The sequence below is a fragment of the Fukomys damarensis genome, unplaced genomic scaffold (assembly GCF_012274545.1).
Source record: "Fukomys damarensis isolate Sample0158 unplaced genomic scaffold, DMR_v1.0_HiC HiC_scaffold_38, whole genome shotgun sequence".
Lineage (NCBI taxonomy): Eukaryota > Metazoa > Chordata > Mammalia > Rodentia > Bathyergidae > Fukomys > Fukomys damarensis.
The window spans coordinates 66,942,279-66,963,172 of record NW_022900950.1 but is presented as its reverse complement, the minus strand read 5'-3'; the positions used below and the strand labels follow the sequence as shown (position 1 = coordinate 66,963,172).

The 20,894-nt window shown below is 41.2% G+C and overlaps 1 protein-coding gene across 3 annotated transcripts in view; it reads left to right on the top strand.

Annotated features, from left to right (window-relative positions):
• Window positions 1-20,894, top strand: part of Scoc (short coiled-coil protein) — a 36,136-nt gene that overhangs the window by 8,716 nt on the left and 6,526 nt on the right. Inside the window, exon 2 of one of the 3 annotated variants that reach the window (XM_010610897.3) lies at window positions 20,501-20,592. The exons of the other annotated variants lie outside the window; for them this stretch is intronic. The gene's annotated coding sequence lies outside the window, so the exon portion shown is untranslated. The remainder of the gene's footprint in view (window positions 1-20,500; window positions 20,593-20,894) is intronic. 3 annotated transcript variants of the gene reach the window in all.

Sequence of the window (20,894 nt, the reverse complement as noted above, 5' to 3'; positions counted from 1 at the left end):
TTTTTTTTTTTGTGCCAAAAATCCTGACTAAATGTCTACCTGTCCTGACTAAATGTCTACCTGTGTCGAGGTGAGGGCTGGTTAGGCAGCCCAGCACCAGCTGAAAATCAACCCCAAGGGTCAGCTTTCCTAAATTGTTTCCCCTTTTTGAGCTTCTGTCCTATCTCCACTTTTGGATCAATTTAGTTCTGTTTTCAGAAAATGTTTATTGAGCACCTACTGTCATGTGTCAGGTAGTAGACAAGGCCTACTTAGCGGAGGAATCAGCCTAGAGTGATGTGGCCTAAAGAGCTTGATCTGTGGAGTAGGAAATGCCAAGTTTTGAATCTGTTAGGCTTTAAGCAGGTTATTTAACATCACCAAATCACCAAACCTGAGGTTCCTCCATTGTGAAATAATCACAAAAATATATCTCGGATTCACCCCTCGCCTTTTGCAGTACTAGGGATTGGCCCAAGGCCTTCACACTGAGCTACAGCCCTCTTTAAATTGTGAGACAAGGTCTCTTGAAGTCACTAAGTTGCCCAGGCTGGGCTGGAACCTGCAACCCTCCTGCCTCAGACTCCTACAGTGCTAGGATTACACCTGCCTTTCAGAATCCTTTTGCGAATTACAGTAGCAAAGGTGGCTTCTTGCAGCAGTCTGCATACAGGGAGTGCACAATCTATTTCAGCTCCTCACTGCCGGCTTCAAGGAGATCACACAAAAGTTCCCCAAAAGGATTGCGATGTGGCCCGCATCAGTTTTCAGGTAGTGCGGTGTCCTGGGGACACTGGCTTCTAGGCCAGAAGCTTGGGAAGTAAGAGCATGTTCTTTTCTGATAAGTATAATGAAGCCACTCTCTCTCCATCGCCTGACCCTCCCGCCTCCCAGTCATATTCAAAGCTGGGGCTGCGCTGCTTTTGGCATCAGCTGATGAGCTCCCATTGTCAAGTTGTAACAAGTGGTGTGACTGTTGCGTGCTTTTATTCAGGGCTGCTTAGTATCACTATAGGGGAGGTGGAACAATATCCTCTCATGCCTGCTAAAAGCAGCCTGGGTCTGGAAAGCTTTCAGAAGGCCATCTGCCATCCTCTTGGCCCTGCAGCGCAGACGCCAGGCCCTGGGTTCGTCGGGAAGCGGTAGCAAGGGTCTGTGTTCCTTTTCATCTCATCTGCCATTACAATACAGGCTAAGAAGGAAATGGAGCCCGTGCAGCTGAGAGGAGCAGGAATCTTGTCAGAGAAAGGGGAACAGGCCTTTCTTTTCTGGTGCTCAGTAGAGTCAGCTTTTGCAGCCGGCAGCTTGTTCCCAAGTGTCTGCTGTTAATAGCTTTGCTGGGTTACACGACTATGCAAATGAGAGTTCCGGGGTGACAGCCTCACTGAGTAAATACACAAGGACTGGCAAGCGTCACCTGTGTTCCTATGTGTGTGTACACATGCTGGCTGGGTCCAGAGGTGCTTCCCGGTGTCATCTCTATTTCACGCCCCTCTGTAATTTGGCCATGAATATTAATTGAAAAGATTACTCTCAGATACTTAAGGGTGTCAAGAAAGTTCATCTCTAGTCTGATGGAAGTGTTATCTTTAGTGCAATTGAGCAAGTATGTTCATGGCCCAGCAATGGCAGCTTCAGTAAATCTTAATTGGCATTTGGGATCTGTCTAAGTACGGATAATGGCATTGGCTGAGTGAAATATCTGTCCCTGTAAGCTGAAGATAATACGGATGGTGGCATTAGGAAAGCCTCCTCTGGCCCCGCAAAAAAAAATATGTCTTAGAGATTTAGCATAAGAAATTCAGTAAGGAAAAGGAGCTTACTTACCTCTGCTTTTCAGCAGCTTCTGAGAGCTCTGTGGCTCTGGGGTCACTAATGTGTTGCTAGAAATTGTAAGTGCTCTCCTGTGAAACATCTTCAATCAAAAGAAATCTACTTGACGGAAATAAGTGATCTAGCATGATGAAAACATTAGTTTTTAATAAACAAGCTTCAGAAATGGAGTGCTGGGGCGGTGTCTGAATGTTTTCAGTAGTCTAAGAGTGTTCTCTAATTTTCTCATCAAAGGATAAGTATTAATATTTTGACTCTTCTTTTAAAAGACAAAACCATCCTTCAGTTGCCTGGAGTTAACAATGTGTTTTTTCTTTTTCATTAGCTTCACACACAAAAAAGTGGAAGCTAGATTTTTTTCATACTAAATTTATACAGAATCCTCGCAGCTGTGTTAATTCCCCCTGACCCAGTGGAGGATCCAAAAGTCAAGGGTGAGTTTTATTTACCTGAACTCATAAACCAGTGAGATGCTGACCTTCTCGGATGCTTCCTGTCGAGAAGGGGACATGGCAGCTGTTTCTGTCATGGGGACCTTCATTTCTTGGAGCCGCAGGTTGGACTGGAGCTTCCCACAGCTGCCTCCCAGAGCCGGCCTGCTGCCAGGCTTGTGAAGGATTTGAGGGTCAGGGCCTGGTTTGCTCGGGGACCTTTAAAATAGTCTGTGGTACAGAGAGGACATCAGCCCCCAAAGGTCAGGACAAACCAGATGAACCAGCTTCTGCTGGGTCCCCCAACCGTAGAAACAAAAGCTAAACGATGCAAAAGCTGTGAGGGACCCTCCTGGAAGTAATGAATACATATACCAATCACGTGTAATCCCGAGTACTGTTCCAGAAAGACATGCTTTGCTTTTCCAGGTAGATTCTAGGGCTCATTTTGAATCCGCAGCCTCAGAAACACAAACGGCCCAGTGGCAATCCAACCAAATGGTCCCCGAGAATAGTAAGCCTTCCTCGCCACCTCTCTGTCTGTGACCCGGCTCTTCCCTCAGCGTCCTTCCTGGGTGCACACAGTCAAGCACCTCCCTTTTCAGCCGTTCCTGACTTTCTCTCCCATTTAATCGTCTTCCCTTGTTTCTGTGCACACACATTTCCTTGTCACTTGGGCGCCACCCAGCTGTGCGCATGCGTGATTCCCGTGGTTGGTAGTGCCGTGGTAGCAGCCCTGAAAAGCTGGGATTTTCAAATGCTGCCTTCTTCTCTTATTGCTGCTGAGAACCTACACTACCTAACCCCAGCACACAAGGGCTCTGCTGTTGTTTGTTTTTCCACGAGAATGTATTGATTTCATTTTCATCCTCGCTTGCAAGGTTAGTGGGCTTTCCTTGAGGTCACAGTAACTATTTAGTAAAGGTTTGTTTGTAAAAATATTGAAAAGATTATCACCCCTTTTCTTGATTTTGACATTCTCAATGATTTGAGCTTGCTATTGCAGCTGTCCTCTACTTACCCAGTGGTTTTTCTGTCCCTTCTGCTTTGAGCCCTTTAGCATAACATAAAAATGAGATTTGTGGAAATGAAATGTTATTGGCATATGGTTTAGAGACTCTTCGGTTTGCAATAGATCCCATACCCCAAATTTCTCAGCCAGTGTGATTACAAAACACTCAGTGATTAGGCAGCACACAAGTGTCCAGGCCCAGGCTGTATTTCACAGAATTTCTCAAAGAACACTTTTTTTGCAGACTTTAAAAAAAAAAAATTAACACAAATACTAACTCCCTAATCTGTCTATTCTGGAAGTTGGGACATGATTCTTTCTTCCATAATGTGTAATCATTTGACTGGTAGGAATTAGGCAAATTCATAGCTCACTGATGTTGCTATGTTCCTATGATTACATCTTCACGAGTGTTTTTTTAAAGTTTTCTGAGGGAGGCAGAAAAACTAAAACAGGTGTCTCAAAAACGATGTCATTCTAGTTTTCTCATAGGTTCTCAATTCTAGTGATGATTTGGAAATCTGTCAGTTTCTTTAGAAATTCCAGGTAACTTTCTGGATACTTATTACCATTTACAAAAATAAATCATCACCAATAAAACTAAGAGAGCCACAAAAGTAAAATGTTGGGAGTAAGCCCATACAGGATTTCATTTATGTATTTATTTTCTTCTTTATATTGAGTTTATTGGTACATTCTAGGTATACAGTACAGTTACATTCATTACTGGGATCTTGTACTTTTACATGACAGGTCTTGGTTCTCATTTTTTCCCCTTGTCCCTGCCCTCCCTTCACCCCCTCCTCCCCTCCCCATTTACAAACACTTTATTTCCATTTTTTCATTTTCTCCTATTTGTTTCTTTTCCCTATTCCCTTTCCCCTGCCCTTCCCACTTTCACTACACCTGTAGCCCTTTTCTTCCTATTTCACATTGCTAATTATCCCATTAGGATCTTGTGTACTGTTATAGTTTTTCACACCAGAGAAACTATTCAGTATTTATACATTATTTATCTATTTTTTGGTGGTATCAGGGATTGAACTCGGGACCTTGCACTTGTGAAGCAGGCGGTGGAACCATTGAGCTAAATCCCAGGCCCCATACTAGTCAACTATCTCTTTGAACATAATGATAATAACAAATATTCAGAACTTAGCACATGACATTCTAAGCACTTCATGTTCATGATCTCGTTAAATTCTCCCAAATATCATGGTATAAGTAGCATTACCCCTGTTTCACAGATTATAAGGGGCGGGGGCTCAGAAAGCTTTGGTGACCTATGCAAAGCAGATCTGGGTTTCCAGCTCAGGTCTAAGTGACTTCAAAGCCTTTGTCAAATGACAACACGTCAGAACAGAAATCACTAGACAGATAGCATTGTACCGTCTGGGTGGAAGCAATAAGGTTCCTGTGGTACAGGTATTGAATAATGAAATATGGTCCTATCGTTGCACTGTTCAGTCAGTGTTTCAAAAATATAATCATAGAATCAGAGGGCAAGAAGAGCCCCAGAGGCTCCTGAAGAGTATTGGAGCATGCTCCAACAAGAAAGCTGGAATATAAAACCGTACCTATGCTGTGATTACAACCAGGTACATATAATTTATGCATATGAACTAGGACAGGAAAGGAACCTGGAGAAATGTATCTGTTAGTGTGAAGGGATTATAGGTTATTAGATTTTCATGGTTCGTACATGTTTTTGTATTTATACAATATTTTTTAAAAAATAAGATCAACGCTAGGATTTTAATGCAAGAAGTAAGCTATTACTCCTAACACGGATGCAGATTTTGAGGAGCATTTGAAAACTACCATCACTCGGATTATGCACATTTGCCAGTACTCACCTACTGCCCTTTTGCATTTTTAGTGACACAGGCAGAAAGTTATCTCAGAAAAATAAAGTGTAGAAGGTGGCAAATTTAGCAATCCGACAATGTAAGGAAGAGAAGGTGGGAAATAGAGAGGAGAGAGATATAAAGTGCAATATCTGCTATCCTCCAGCAAGTTATTTCTCACTCATTTTCTTCTTTAAAACCTCAAACTATAGAAAATTTACAGGTACCTTAGAAAGTATTCTCTTTTTCCTAGATTACTTGGCAGTGAATTGCCAACCTAAGATCCCATCACACCTATACCCCTTAGTGCGTGTTTCCTGTAAACAAGGACTCTCTCCTCATGCTCACAGTGCAGTTAACAAACCCAGGAAACGACAGCCATACATTCCTCTCACCTGATCACCAAGACCCATTCAAGCTTCACCAGTTGTCTTGATAATACGCTCTACATCTGGAGTCCCCAGTTCAGAACCCTACAGTCGCTACTGTGTCACTTTGGTCTCCTTTAATCCAGAACAAACGTCAATCTTTACTTGACTTTCATAACTTTGACACTTTCAAAGATTAGAGGGTCAGGGATTTAGCTCAGTGGTTCCACTGCCTGCCTCGAAAGTGCATGGTCCCAAGTTCGATCCCCAGTACATTCACACACACACACACACACACACACACACACACACACACACACACCCCGAGAGATTATACTGTGGGCATTTTGTGAAATGATTGTCTAATATTGTGATTATCTAATATTTCCTTCTGGTCAGTAAATATGGCAAGAATATCACACAGTATCTAATATGTGTGTTGTGTTTTCCTCACTGCATCCCACCAAGTGATATGTGGTTTCTACTTTACCAGAGAGGTTAACGTTGATCCCTTTGAGTAAGCAGTGGGGTCTTACTCATTTTTCCCTTACTAATTAGCAAGTACCAAATGTTTGGAGAAGTTTCACATTTATTTATTTATCTGTATCAGAATAGACTTTCACAGTTATTTCTCTATCTGCAGCAGAATAGACTTGAGGTTTTTCAATTTATTAAGTAGGTCATAGTCCTCAGTATATCCTCAGAGAGGGAGGCCCTTCAATCCTTTATATGCAATCTTAATTTATCAAATAGTGTTCTATAACTTCACCATTTTAAAGTATTTTATTCAAGCATGTATAGATTCTATTCCCACTGCCTTGAACTGTTCAATGTCTCACTTATGCTCACTACATTTCTTTTTTTTTTCCTATAAAATAATCTCCAATACAAATAGGGCCAGAGTGGCCAACAAGGAAAAGCTGGACTTTCCTTTATCGTTTATCCATTTAGCAAAACTTGAATGGGAGCATCCTTTTTACCAGGCTGTAAACTCAAGATTTCTGTCTTGATTCTTGACTGAATATGGGTGTAGACAACACGGGACCACTGCTCTCATGTGGCTGGACCCCACAAAGCTGTTAACTTTATGTTTTCAGGAGGTGGGATGTTTATAATAAATAATCCAAACATCGGCATTCTCAGGAGAATCTCAAATCCAAGACTCACATTGGGATTGTAACCGTAACTTCTTCACGTCAGACGCAGTCTGACAAAATGGCGGTACTGAACTGAGCCATCTTTGTCCTCTCACGGTACTGCTTTTCCTAATCCCTCCTCCTCCCTCGTTTGTTTTCAGAAAAGCACTTCATCACATTTGGTCTTCTTTCTCGTCAGGTCGATGGGCAGCGCGTCCTTAATTTGTTGTACCTCCTGCCTTCTCTTTTTCTCTTTATCCTTTGCACAAAACAGCCACTCGCTCTGTCCTCCATCTCTGCCCTGCCCATCTTCTCTAGACTGCTTTGTGTGGCCAGTCCCCTGCCGCCGCTGTGATCTGCACCCCACTCCTCCCCTCTCCTACCCACAAGATGCTCATCCAGATCTCTCAGCCTCACCTCACCCCCTCTGTCCCTGAGGCCTAGCAGCTACTGCATCCACTGTGATAGTGATGTTAAGGGTACATTTTTTTTTAAGTTTAAACATGTTTTTTAAGTTTCAGCTCTGTTATTTTAAGCACGAGTCACAATCATTGTTGCTAAGTCCATTAACTATGTTGCTGACAGTTCCTGTGTGATGGACCCTTCTTCTCTTTGGAAAGAATGGAGTCAGCGGTGCCTTTCCACACTCCGAGGAGGGAGGCGCTGGAATCCAGTCCTCCGTGGGCTGCTGCGGTAATGCCGGGCAAGTTATTTGACCCCTCAGAACTTCAGTTCCCTCACCCCGCTGGCCGTTCCACTGCGTGGCTCTGTTTGCCTGCAGTGCTGCCCGCTCCTCTCAGCCCGGGTTCTGGCAGGGAGCTGAGCACTCCAGGGGTGTACACTGAACCCCATTCTCCCCTTTCATCTACAAGGGTGCTAGTTATGTAACCTCTGCACCAAGAGCTCTTTCATTTGTTATAGCTATTACTGCCTAGAAGGTTAGCACGTTCCACTACTGTCTGAGCCGGGTGCATTACTTTGTATTTTTCATTGAGCATTTTTGTGGAATGAAATTTCTTTAATAAACAGTTTGTTCCGATTATTACTACTGTGCAACACCTCACCCCGAGACTTAGGGTGGGAAAGCCCAGCATTTTATTTTGCTCACTGTTTTGTGGCTCAGTGATTCAGCGGGTACTTAGCTGGGCAGCTCCCTGCTAGGGGTCTCTCCAAGAGATGCAGGCACCTGTCAGCCGGACTGCAGACACCTGAAGTTTGACGGCTGGACAGCTACAATGGCTCTCACACAGTCCTATTTCTTCTTGGTGCCTGCTTTCCTCCCAGAGCGAGTATTCTGAGATGGTCAGGTGATGGCTGTGGGGGCTTTTATGAGCCATCATTAGAGCCTCACAGTGTCACATGGATGGACGCAGTCCCAACCCTGTTTGGATTCAAGGGGAAGCAACATAGGGAGGGATACCTGTGAGAGGATGTCAGCGTTTTTTATATCACCACAATCAGTTCTCTGGACACACTGGAAGGATTATTTACATCTTTCCAAATGCAAAGTACATTCACTCTTTGCCAAGAGACTCCCCGCCCAGGATCATCGAGTGTGACGCTGGATTCAGGCTCCAGAGGCCAGGCCTCAGGATGCGGATGCAGAGTCCAGCGAGGCTCCTCGGGTTCAGTTCTTCAGAATTCTGCTCTGCCTCTCTGAGCACCTGTACGCTTGATACAGACTCTCAGTCCCACGCAGTCGTGCCGTGGTGCCACAGGAAGGGGATGGCACCAAGACTTCCCCAGAGCAGGGCGGGAAATACAGTCCAGTTTCTCCTCAGCCGCTCGGGCCCATACTAGATGGCAGGCCGTGTGCCCGAGTGGGAAGCACGTTGGACTTAGTGGACTTTTAATCTCATTCCTGTGGCGAGGCTTTTCGTGAGACATTTCTCTCCTCCCGGTCTCATTTTCCAGGCTCCTTTTGGGAGCTTGTAGCTCAAAAGGCCCCGGCTTCTGTAAAAAGCCAAAGTATGGACAGATACGTGCTGCCGTCTGCCTGTGTCTTCTCCATCAGAGAGAATCTTTTTTGGCTATGTAGCATACTCTGAGTAACTACTTTGAAGATAACGATACACTGTGTATTAACTCTTGCTGTTCTTATTTTGCTATGAAATTTATTTTTTCACAAAATAAAAAATTATTCAAAGTGTATAGGCAAATCAGTAGGCTTATTTACGGTTATTCCACAAGCATAAATTATTACTAAGTGAAGGTAAAATAAACTATAGTCCTGAATGGTGTGAAATAGAAATTTATTTTCAATCAATTTGACCACTAGAGGGCACTAGTATACCAGCTCAAAAAGAGTAAGCAGGCTGTCACTAACCGTTCCTGTGTCTTTCCCTCAGGGTTGTCGGAGACACTTCTGTTATGATCAGGTGATAGCAGTTGTCACTCTAGGTGATGTTCTGTGTGTGCCAAATGTACTTCAAGAGTGTAGTGTCGGGCCCGGAACAATAAGGAACATTACATACTGGGCTTTGCTGCTTTTCCCTGGGATGTGAGAAGGAGCAGTGTGATAATTGGACAAAACAATACGAGCTCTGAGGAGAAAAGACACTGTGGAAATCCAGTGTCACTCTCTAATGCAGCACAGACGCGCGCTTTTTATGACCTAGAGTAAGAAAGGGAGATGAACAGAACACTTAGCCAGTATTTGTGGGTCACATCCAGGCCCTGGGCTCGGCAATGGCGCTCCCTTGGGGAACAAGACACAGCTGATCAAAGAATTCACGAACTCAAGCACAGGGACTTTCCATTTAGATCCAATTAGTACCCACACCAAGCCAGGCAACTTTCGCTCAGGTTTTCTTAGTTCATCTTCCCAACAGACCTGTAAGACAAGACTCTCGTTCCCATATCTGTGATCACACGCGGCACAGCAGGTGCCAGTGGATGTTTAAAGCCTGCTGCTTCTCTGAGGTGATGCAAAGCAGACCGGACGGGCCTCTTATACCAAATCTAACATGAAGCCACAGGGAAACTTGCATGGAAATGCTAAGTTGGGATGTGGTCTGTGATGCTCGTTAAGGAACAGCTGTTACACTGTTTTGACCTAAACCTCTTTGGATGTGAGAGACAATGTTCCAACTGAAATAAATGCTGTCAGATGCAAAGATCCACAGAGACTTCCTCCCAAGGAATGCAGGTGGGTGAGAAAGGATGGACTCCCCTGGGAAGGCTGTGTCCATTTTCCTCCCAAACTGCAGGCCACGCGGTATTTGCCTGTGATCCGTTTCTTTGTGCACAAAGGAAACCTACTTCGAACTCGAGTTCACAGGTTCCATCTTCAGGGCTGCACTGGAGGAGTTCAGGGCTCCTTCTGTAAGCCAACGAGGTACTTCTTCTGCAGCGTAAAGCGACTTGAATTGGCCGAAGCTAGTTGCCATCAGTCCTTGGACCAGAGCAGGAAATGGGCAAAGGCTTTCTCCCTGGCCCCTGGGCTTTGTCTTCTTTTCTGTCTTCACGGAGCAGGAGGAGGGGCCTGGCTAAGTCTTGGCTTCACATAGAGAGAGCTTTAATCTGCTTTGCTCTGGTGAGTGTGTTAACTATCCTGGCAGTTATTAATTTTGATCAATTGTTTTAAGACAGTGCACATGTACGGTTGTTCTTATGTCCTATGTATGTGGTGTAAGCTTGATTAGTAAAAAAGAAATGTTGGGGGAGAGCTAGGAGATACTACTTGATTTAACACAGTATTATTAATGTGCCATTGACTTCTTATGCTTCTCCAATCACTAGCTAGTGTAGTTCTCTTCCTTTGACAACTGGAGGCGACCCATCGATGCTTTCCGAGACACTGGGTATGGCGAGCCATTATGGTGAGTCTTGACACAGGCCTAGCCATGATTGAACTTTGAGTCACCTCGCTGGCACGGATGTGCTCTCGCCCATAGCCACGGGCGAGTTCAGCTGGTAGCAGATGTAACCCATAATGGTGGTTATTGTTTCCCTCTGGAATGTGTGGGCGGTACCCTCGCTCCCTCGCTCCCGTGCAGCCCTCGCTCCCATGCAGCTGGAGAGTATAAAAGGAAGAGGTTCTGTAATAAAGCAAGCAACCAAGCAAGGAACATGAGAAGAAAAGTGTCTCCCGTCTCTCTGTCCTCGTCCTTTCAGGTTTAGGACCTGCTGGCAGGCTCCTGACGTCGCGGCTCGCGACAACTGGGGATATTTCCCGGAAAACATTATATATGGAGGGAGGGAGAGAAACAGGAATTTGTCAGTGAACTGAAGATTACTCATGGGCTGTGTTACTTCATTTCTTGATGGTACACCAGGCGTATGAGGCCCTGAGCCGGACTCTGAGGGAGTGTGCTGCAGAGGGACACAGGTGTAAGGGCCGAGAGATGAGGTAATGTCATCCCCTGGTTAAGGAGCAAGCTTGCTCCTTCTTGCTATAGAAGCAGTGGGTCCCCCAATCCCAAAGCTCCTCAGTTGTCCCACAGTCCCCTGCATATGTAAGCATCTGTCATGGCCTCTGCCTCACCCTCGTAGGACTGGGGGAAAGGGGAACAAAGCAAAACAGACAAAGCCCCATGGTGCCGGGGAGCTGTGATCAGAAGAGAAGTGCTCGCTTGCAAGTACTGTGGGATCCCTGATCCTGGAAGACACCCGTGCAAGAACTCTCCCAAGCTGATTCTTTTTTTTTTTTTTTTTTTTTTTTTTCCTAAGTACTTAAAGGGAAACCAAAAGCTATGAGGACTAGCTTGTAAACTGAAATTAGGACGATCCATTATCAGTCTAACATTTTGAAAGAACCTTGTAAGCAAATGAAAGCATTATTTAAGATATTATTGCCATAACCATGATGTCTCTACCCCTTAAAGCATCATGTTATGCATACAATTGTTCTAATTCTTCCAGATGCAAATGGTTTCCAAGCCAGATTGCTTTAATAAAATTTTAGTGTAGCACATACTCAACCGAAGCAATTGAAAATGTAGATTTGTATAGAGAATCGGAATCATAAAAATTAAAAAAGGCTGGCTCAAAGATAACTTTGGAAACATGCTTTGAGGGCCTGGGCAGGCCGGGTGCTGAGAGCCGGATGGTCGGAGACAATCAACTCTCTGGCAGTGTAGACCATCGGAGAGAAGCTAAATCAAGTCTGTTCCAAGTCCTTATTGCGGTTTATAGTAAAGGGCCTTGTGCCCCCACAATCTTACAGTTAGTATCAAATATTCAAATGTTCCCCGTCTAGTCCACGATGGACACTAAACTAAACTTTTAATTAGAAAATGAAGGAAGAATTGAAAGAGCAACTCAAGGCTAGACTGGAACTGAAATCCAGATTTCTTCTTATAACAGACATTTGCCGCACTGTTGATAGATCAGGGTTTTCCAGAAAGGTCACGTGCAAGGCAACTTGGACATTTTTGTCACTTCAAATTAACCATGTAATTAAAGTCATTTTCAATTCGATTTATTCTAAGCAACCACATCTGTGAATGGAGTTAGTTGTATCACTGACATATTTTCTATTATGATAAAATAAATATGTAACTATTTTTAAAAGCCTGCCTTGCAAAACTAAACATATAAGCACTGACCTATCCGAAACATTAACTACAAAATACTTTGGAGATAAACAAGCAACAAGACTGTATGGGATCATTTCTAAATATTCTTTATCTTGGCCATAGATTTCAAAGTTGGACTCCACATAGATCTTGAAGTCCTCCTGAATTCTTGTTTGAGGAACTCTCTAAAAAATGCATTTCTTAAATTTCCTCTATAACTCTGGTGCAATTAGGCAACTGTTGGCTATTAAATTATGATCTTGAAAAAAAAGTACACATGGGCAACTTGATTTACCAAATAGCAGCACGGTACCTTTTATTCTCCTATGTATAGTATATTATTAGGTGTACTTTTGAAATTAAGTTTCAACAAGTAGGGTATATTCTTTAACCACTAACTTCAAGACAGTGCTCATTTTCCAATGAATTCAATAACCTTTCAAGGGAAAAAAATAAGTAAAAATGAAAATGGGAGTTCTTCTGTAGGAATGAAATGAAACATTTTGCAAATGAATGATCCTATAGTATCGGGAGCACACCTGGTTACACATGAAAGTTTTCAAAATGCCTCCATTTAGCATACTTCACCTTAAAATATCCACATGTGGAGAATCTCTAATTATTTAAGACAAGACAGAAATTTTTAGGTGGATGATTAGAGTGTCAACCTGAACAGCAAATGATCTTAGAAGTTCTGTGTTTGATGATGTATCATTCCCCCCCCATAACACATTAGTGGGTAACAAGTTACCATATGGAGTTCCGCATTCTCCATGAAGAGAATTTCAATTTTGTGCTTTATTTAAATGAACCATAACATCAGTGTTCACATATTCCAGATCACATAAATGTGTCTCATATAATCAAGCATTTCTATGCAATCTCAGGGGCTTCCATTTGTATTTGTATCTTTTCCTTATTCAGAAGAAGGGAACTTTTTAGGGCCAAGTAATTTTTAAAGCCACCTTTAATTAAAAATTATTCAAATAGGGGAACATATCAAATAAGTAAGTATCTTAATGAATATTCATTTCATCAACTGTTTGCCAAAATTTCGATGTCCTTTTACCTATAGTTAGGTATATATTCTTCTTTTTTTTTTTTTTTAATGCCACCTTTCTGTCATTCCACAGTTGTTCCCCTATTCATTTAAGGGCACCTCTTAAAACAGCAAGTTTGCAACATTGTTTTAACCTTTTTATTTTCTTTTAACTTTTTTCTTTTTATTTTATTGATTTTCTTTTTGAATGTTTCCTTTTTCAGATAGTGTTCTGAGATAACTTTTTTTTTTTTGAGACAGGGTCTCACTATGTCGTCCATGCTGACTTCAAACCTTGAACTCCTGGGCTCAAGTGACTTCCTGCCTCGGTGTCCCAGAGTAGCTGGGAGTAGAGGCAATGGACACTGGGAGGGCTAAGATCTTTTTAAAATTTAAATTATCTAGCAAACATGGCTTGGTTCTAAAATGTTTAAAAGGTGAGTGCTGTAAAATAACTGTGGCCTACTATATAGCAATCACTTTTTCCTCTTGCATTAAAAAAAAATCATCCAAAATTGCACCTAAAATAAGCCAAATTTTAAAAAATATGCTGCAGTGTTTTTTATCTATAGATTTTTCTTTCCCTTATTTTAGCCCCCAGTGCAAGTGATTTGTTAAAGAAAGAGTTTGGTTTTGGTTTTTTGGTAGTGTTTTTTTACAGACAATTTTTCTAATTTCATACAGGGGGAAGGTTTAACGTATTTCTCTGCCCTCTGTATTTCCTGGTACATCACTAGTATATGAACTGGATTAAAGTTGGTTTGCAACTTGAAACAAAAGACTAGAGGTAGCAGTGTATTCTACTAGAAAGTAAATGATATCTGATGGTGTCTTTGTGATTTTACTGATATTGACGCTTGGTGTATAAGTCTTCTTTTCTCCATCTTCTTTTTTAAACCTCTCCCCAGCAACCTTTTAAGATATTTTCTTGTAAAAAAAAATTATTAGTACATGTCTCCACTACATAATGCCTACATTCATCTTGGGAGGTAGGTACATGTAATGAGGCATCTTTACAACTCTCATGACCCAAATATTAGATCTTCGCTGTTTTTCTCCGTTAAGTTCCTGTGATTTTGCTCATTTTTTCTTAAGAATTTTTCTCTCTGTTGTGAAGAGTGGAAAATTTCTACCAAAATTATCAAATTCACTCTTCATTTATCTTTGCAGTTTTAAATTTTATAAAAGTAAGAATTTAATTGATTTTTTTCAGTTCCAAAATTTCCATTTGATTCCCACTTACGCCTTCTATTTATGTTGCTCATACATTCAGTTATAATTCCTGTGCAAGGGATTTTCACAGTTGCTTTTTCAAGTTCTTGGTAATAGCTGCTGGAAATCATTTCGTCTCAAAGTTGGTATCTGTTGTTTCTCTCATGGGAATTGAGGTTTTCATGACTGTCTATAAACTGAACAGTTGTGGATTAGATCCTGGCTATTTGCACTGGTGTATTATGAGGCCCCCAAGCTTTGTTTCAATCCTGCTGAGCATGTTGATATTTTGGTTTTAGTAAGAACAGGAGTGAATTAGGTTGAGGCTGCAAGTTCCAACCCACCTTCTTTCACTTCTGATTCCCAAGTCATTTCAGTTTGCAATGCTTTATTTTTACCTAATCTAAGAATTCTAATAGCAGTTCAATAATGTATATATTATGATCTTCATTTTATGAACAAGAACATAGGTTTGCATTCACTCTATTGCACTAAATATATGACATTGGACAAGATACTTCTTTAAACCTTGATTTCTTCATCCGTCAAATGGAGATGATAATACTGATTGGATTATTTGGGGACTTAATAAAATGACACGTGTAGCTCCTAACATGTTACAGACCACAAAAGCTTCCAGTCTAGCCTTCTCACTTGAATAAACAAAAAATAAATCATATTGAAGAAAAAATATAATAAAACATATAATTTAAGCTACAAAAGATGACCTTTGACAATCATATGACAAGAACAATCAAGGTATTTTAGGACATTTCCATCACTGCAGGAAGTTCCCTCATTTCCCTCTGCCGCTGTCCTTAAACTCAGGCAACCGCTGGCGTGACTTCTATGACACAAGCCCATAGTACAGAATCTACATTTTTTTTTTTGGCCTGGCTGTACTCACTCAGTGTAAACACTTCAGCTTGTCCATCACAGCAGTTCGTGCCTTTAGTGTTTATCAGCACTTTGCTGCTTTTGTATTGCGTCTAGTACTCCATTCTTTTATCGGGATAGTTTCCTAATATTGAGAGAGTCCTTAGATATTCTGAACTCAAGCTACTTGTTAAATAATGTCTTGTATGTTTTCAGGTTTGTGAATCATCTTTTTAATTTTCTTAATGCTATCTTTTGAAGAGCAGAAAATTTTAAGTTTTACAAAGTCCATTTAAGTTTTTCCTTTTATAGTCATTGTTTTGTGTGTGTGTGTGTGTGTGTGAGAGAGAGAGAGAGAGAGAGAGATCTCTCAAATACATTTTGCCAACTCCAAAGGGATGAAGATATGTCTGTTATCTAGAATACTTGTAACTGTAGCTTTTATTTTGGACTATGCCCCATTTTGAATTAATGTTTTGGTGTACACTGTGAAGTAGGAATTGAGGTACATTCTCCCACCCATAGTGATAACCAATTTTTCAAGAACCATTTCTTGGAAAGAAAATCCATCTTTTCCCAATTGACCATATATGGGTACATAGGTGGGTTTATTCTTGATCCTATTCTGTTTCATTTATCTATATGTCTGTCTTTATACTAGTATCCTCATTGATTTATATTGCTTTAGCTTAATAGTAAGATTTGAAATAACTTAGTGTGAATCTTTTTTGTTCTTTCATAAATTGTTCTGACCATCCTAGATCCTTTGTATTTCCCTATGAATTTTTAGCGGTTAGGGTTTTAGACTATAATGTCTGAGAGAAGTGAAACTCATGAAGTCAAATCACAATGCCCCAGGCTCTCTGCCATGGGACAATGTTTGGATTTCCTAGTGATTTGTTAAGGAGTTTTGTGTCTATGTTCTATTTCAGTTTTGTATCTTTTAATGCCATTTACTTAGTTTCCATATCAGGGAAAGGCTGGCCTCATAAAGTGAATTTGGAAATGTTCTCTCCTATTTTATGTTTTGGGGGGACAGCTTTTATAGAAATGGTATTATTAAAATATTTGGCAAAAAGGGAAAAGAAAAAAAAAGAAAAAAAAGAAAAAAAAATGTGAGAGAATGAAAAGAGGAAAATAAAGTGTTTGTAGATGGGGAGGGGAGGAGGGGGTGAAGGGAGGGCAGAGGTAAGGGAAAAAAAATGAGAATCAAGACTTGCCATGTAAAGGTACATGATCCCAACAATGAATGTTAACTGTACTGTATCCCTAAAATGTACCAATAAACTCAATAAAATTTAAATTAAAATAAAATAAAATAAAATATTTGGAAGAATTTACCAGTTATGCCATCTGAAGGCTTAACCTACTAAAGACAGCTGGAAGGTTAATGTATCAGTCAGTATTTACTACAGAAACAGATATAACACAGGACATACAAGTAGATATGAATTTACAAGACTGCCTCACAATGGACATCCACAAAGTTGAATGAGGAAGAGTGCCGAGCGTCTGTCTGCACACCGGAGACCAAAGGATGTAGTGGAAGTCTGGAGCTCACTGCAGTGTCCTGTGCAAGTACGTATCAGGAGGCCGACGGATGTCCAGTGGGAGGCTGAAGTCTACACCGGAAGGCTGAAGGATCTGCACCGGAAGCCAAAGAATCTGCGCTGGAAGCCAGGATGTAAGTGAAGGTAAAGGCGGAGATCACAGGTCCTCTGAGCAGACAGAAGCGGATCTGTCCTTGCTCATTTCCCCTTTGCATCATCCAGGCTGCAAAGCCCTTAAGGAATTGCTGAGTTGATTTAGTTAAGCTTCTTTTAACTGGACTTCTCAAGTTGACACCATCAGCTATCACGCTAATGTACTAATAACGGTAGTTTAAAATATAGAGCTGTTCACGTTTTCCGTTCTTCTTGAGTGAGCTTTCTATGTTCTTTCATTTGAAGGAGCTGTCTTTTATCTGAGTTACCAAATTTACTCTCCTAAGGTTGTTCATAAAATCCCCATATTAGCCTTTAATGTCTATAGGATCTACAGTGACATCCTTGCTCTTCTTTTTCTTTCTTTCTCTCTCTCTCTCTCTTTTTTTTTTTTTTTTTTTTTTTTTTGTGGTGCCCGGGAGATTGATCTCAGGCCCTTGTGCTAGCGAGGCAGGCGGTGGCAACACTGAGCTAAATCCTCTGCCTGCCTGCCTTGCTTTCATATAGGGGTCATTTGTGGTATCCTCTTTCACACATTTTTCTGGATGACCTTGCATGGAGTTTTAACTTTTATTTTTCCTTTAAAAGAACCAACTTTTCGTATTATTTTCTTCTATCTCCTTGTGTTGAGTTTAGCCTGCTCTTTTTTCTAACACCTTAAAGCAAACAGACTCTTGATTTCAAACCTCCCTTATTTTCTCATATAAACATTTAGTAGGAAAATAAATCCTTCTAAGCACTAGTTCATACACCTTTTTATTTAGTTAAAGGTTTCTCTTGTGATGTTCCTTGTGACTCATGGTTTGTTAGAAGTACATAATTTAGTATCCAGATTCTTGGGGATTTACAAATATTTTTTTCTGTTATTGATTTCAAGTTAGCTCCCTTGTGGGTAGAAAAAATAATTTGAGTTTAATTATTTTAAACTTGTTGAGGTTTGTCATGTGATATGAGTCCCTTTTGGTGACTGTACCATGTACATGTGAAAAGAGCATTCCTCATTTACTGGGTAGAATATTCTATAAATGCCAACTTAGGTCTGTGGCTGATAGGTTTGTTCAGGTCTTCTACACTTCTTTTAGAAGTTTGCCAGCCCTTTGTTGAAATCACCATCTTAGCTTCCAAAGATACTAAGGCCTCGATTCCACTTGTACAGGTTGTGATGTAATTAGGGGTGTAGACAATTCACTGGAACTATTAAGCGATGCCCCAGTGATTCTAATGTATAGGCAAGTTTGGAACCTGTGGTCTGCTGCAGCCTTACCAATTTTCTGTCTACTTTTCAAATTACAGAGCAGGAAGTGATGAATTATCTAATTATAGTTGTGGGTTAGTTATTTCAATTTAGCAATTCTTGCTTTATTGATTTGCACCTACTTGCTCCTTTTTAATTTTTTTAATATGAATTTGCCTGACTTCTAGTGGAAGTAAACATTTTTTAAAAAACAAAACATTTCTAGCCAATCAGTTTCCTTTTCAGTGAGTTGCCTATTTATGCTATTGGCATATATCTATTTTGAGTTGTCTTTTTCTTACTGATTTGTCAGAATTTTTTATTATTTCAGAGTCTTACTATATTCTGCCATCCTGTGGGTTACTTTTAAATTTTGATTCATGATGGCTTTTCTTCTGTTTATGCATTTTTCCTTTTTTAAATAATAAAAATTTAAAATTTTCCTAATGCCTGGCGCTTTGGTGTCTGGCTTAACCGATTCTCTTCTATGGTGTCATCATAAAGGCATCAGTTTTCTTCTAAAAGTTTCTTCACATTTAAATCATCACTTTATTGGGAATTTAGTTTGTGGTGTGAGATCGGGATCTAATTTTATATTTATACCCAAATAAACAATTTAACTGGAAGCAACATAATTTGTGCTGTCCATAACTAAATAACAGTTATGGTACTAACTGACACTCCTGATTTTAAGGAATAATAGTTATCTGCCACTGCCTTATCAAACACTTATTCTCTATGACACATCTTTATTATAAACCAACTTCTAGGGATTCTTCTTTCTAAGTTTCGTTTTGTACACTCATGACAAAAAAGTGCCATAATTAACATATGATCCAGTAATTCCACTTCTGAGTATATACCTGGAGAACTGAAAACAGAATTTGGAAGAGGTGCACATCCACGTTCATAGCGGCACTATTCGGCGTAGCCAAAAGGTAAAAGAAATCAGTGTCTGTGCACAGATAAATGGATAAGAAAATGTGATTGTTCAGCCTTTAAAGAGACATTCTGCAACATGCCGCCACACGCATGAACACTGAAGATAATGTTTCCACCTATATTAGGTACCTAGAGTAGCCAAACTAGTAAAGAAAGTAGAATAGAGGTTGCCAGGGGCTGTAGGGAGAGCGAAGCAGGGGCTTGTTACGTAGGAACAGAGTTTCAGTTTGCGAAGATGCAAAGAGACCTGCAGGTTGGCAGTGCAACAATGTTAATACACGGAATAGCATTGAGCCTAAAAATGATTACGATGATAAATTTCATGTTACATGCATTTACCCAACTAAAATAGTTTTATTTTTTTAAAGTTCTAGCAAAAATTTTGCTTGTAATGATTTTTCTTGGTCTTTAGAGTTCTGCAGTAGTTTCTTCACATTAGTCTTGCGCAAAAATAAGTGCTTCTTGGGCTGAGGTTTGCAGATCAGAGTGGGATGCACGGCTAACATTTGCCAGGCCCTGGGCTTTAGCCCCAGGATGGTGGTGGGTAATATGAAAAAAGGACTTCGCGAATTGGAGGACCCAACTATTTCATAACTTTGGAAAACTCGTAGTCATTCCTCTTTGAGTGCTGTGTACATCCGTTACACCCATTCTCTCGGCTCTTTATGGCAGAGCTATTAGATTTATGTTGGATTTTTTCCCCCTCCATCTATTTAGCTCCTGCATCTCATTCTAGTAAATGTTCTCAGATTGTGTACTGTAGTCCCAGCCAACTTGAGGATGTTAAAAAATGCAGTCCACAAAAGAATTAGGGCTATGTGTCAGCAGTCTCTGCCCAAAGTCAAAAGCCAAGAAAAGGGTATACCTACAGCTCACAGCTACCTACAGCGTGGATGTGCAGCCCGTGCTCCATGAATATCAAAACCAGCAGGATGCTGCGTTTTCAGTGTTTTATCACAATGAACGCTGTCGTGGAGATTACATCACACCTTAAAGCTGGCACATAGCACTTCGCAGTGCATGAATAACTTTGAACCAAAATGTATTTGCTATTAAGCCTCAAGTTTTTCTGTGGGATGCTGTGAAAATCAAGTGGGATAAGGTGCAAGAAAGGGCCATGCAAAGTACTATGGCAGCATTTTCTTGATTCCAAAATGTCATTCAGTGGTCAGGAGTTCAGATTTAGTAATACTTTGAGGAATACCGAGAGAAATTTTCTATTAGCGCTACACGATGAGCTTGGGAAATGTAAAAATATGGAAAAGTCTGCTTTTACGATCGAGAGACCACGGTATTGCACCAGTTTGCCTTCCCTGATCTATCTGCTAATGCTCCATTCTTGAATTTGAACGTTTTCTCTCTCGTCCAGCATATACCAACAACCTCCTAGACGGCAGTCAGGATTTTCCACGTAGATTCGCCACCAATTTTCAGGCTCTTGGACAACACCAGAACCTCTAGGTGAGAATCAGCTTTCTCACGCCGACCGAGCTTCGCTCCTGTGCTTTTATTGGCTGTTGCTCCTCCGGACCCGCCCCCAAAACCTTAATCCTGATTGGGTGTCAAAGCCCTTTTGTTATGGTAAAGTGGATCCCGGCGCTTTAAGAGAGGATGATTGGGGCAGCGGGCAGCTAATGCGCAGGCGTACAGCCTTGGGTCGTGATTGGCGGGCCTCGGGGCGGGGCGGGCCTCCTCGCTGTGCGCAAGCTCTGTGGTCGGGGGTGGGGGCGAGGCTGCCGCTGAGTGTAGGTGCGACCGTCTGC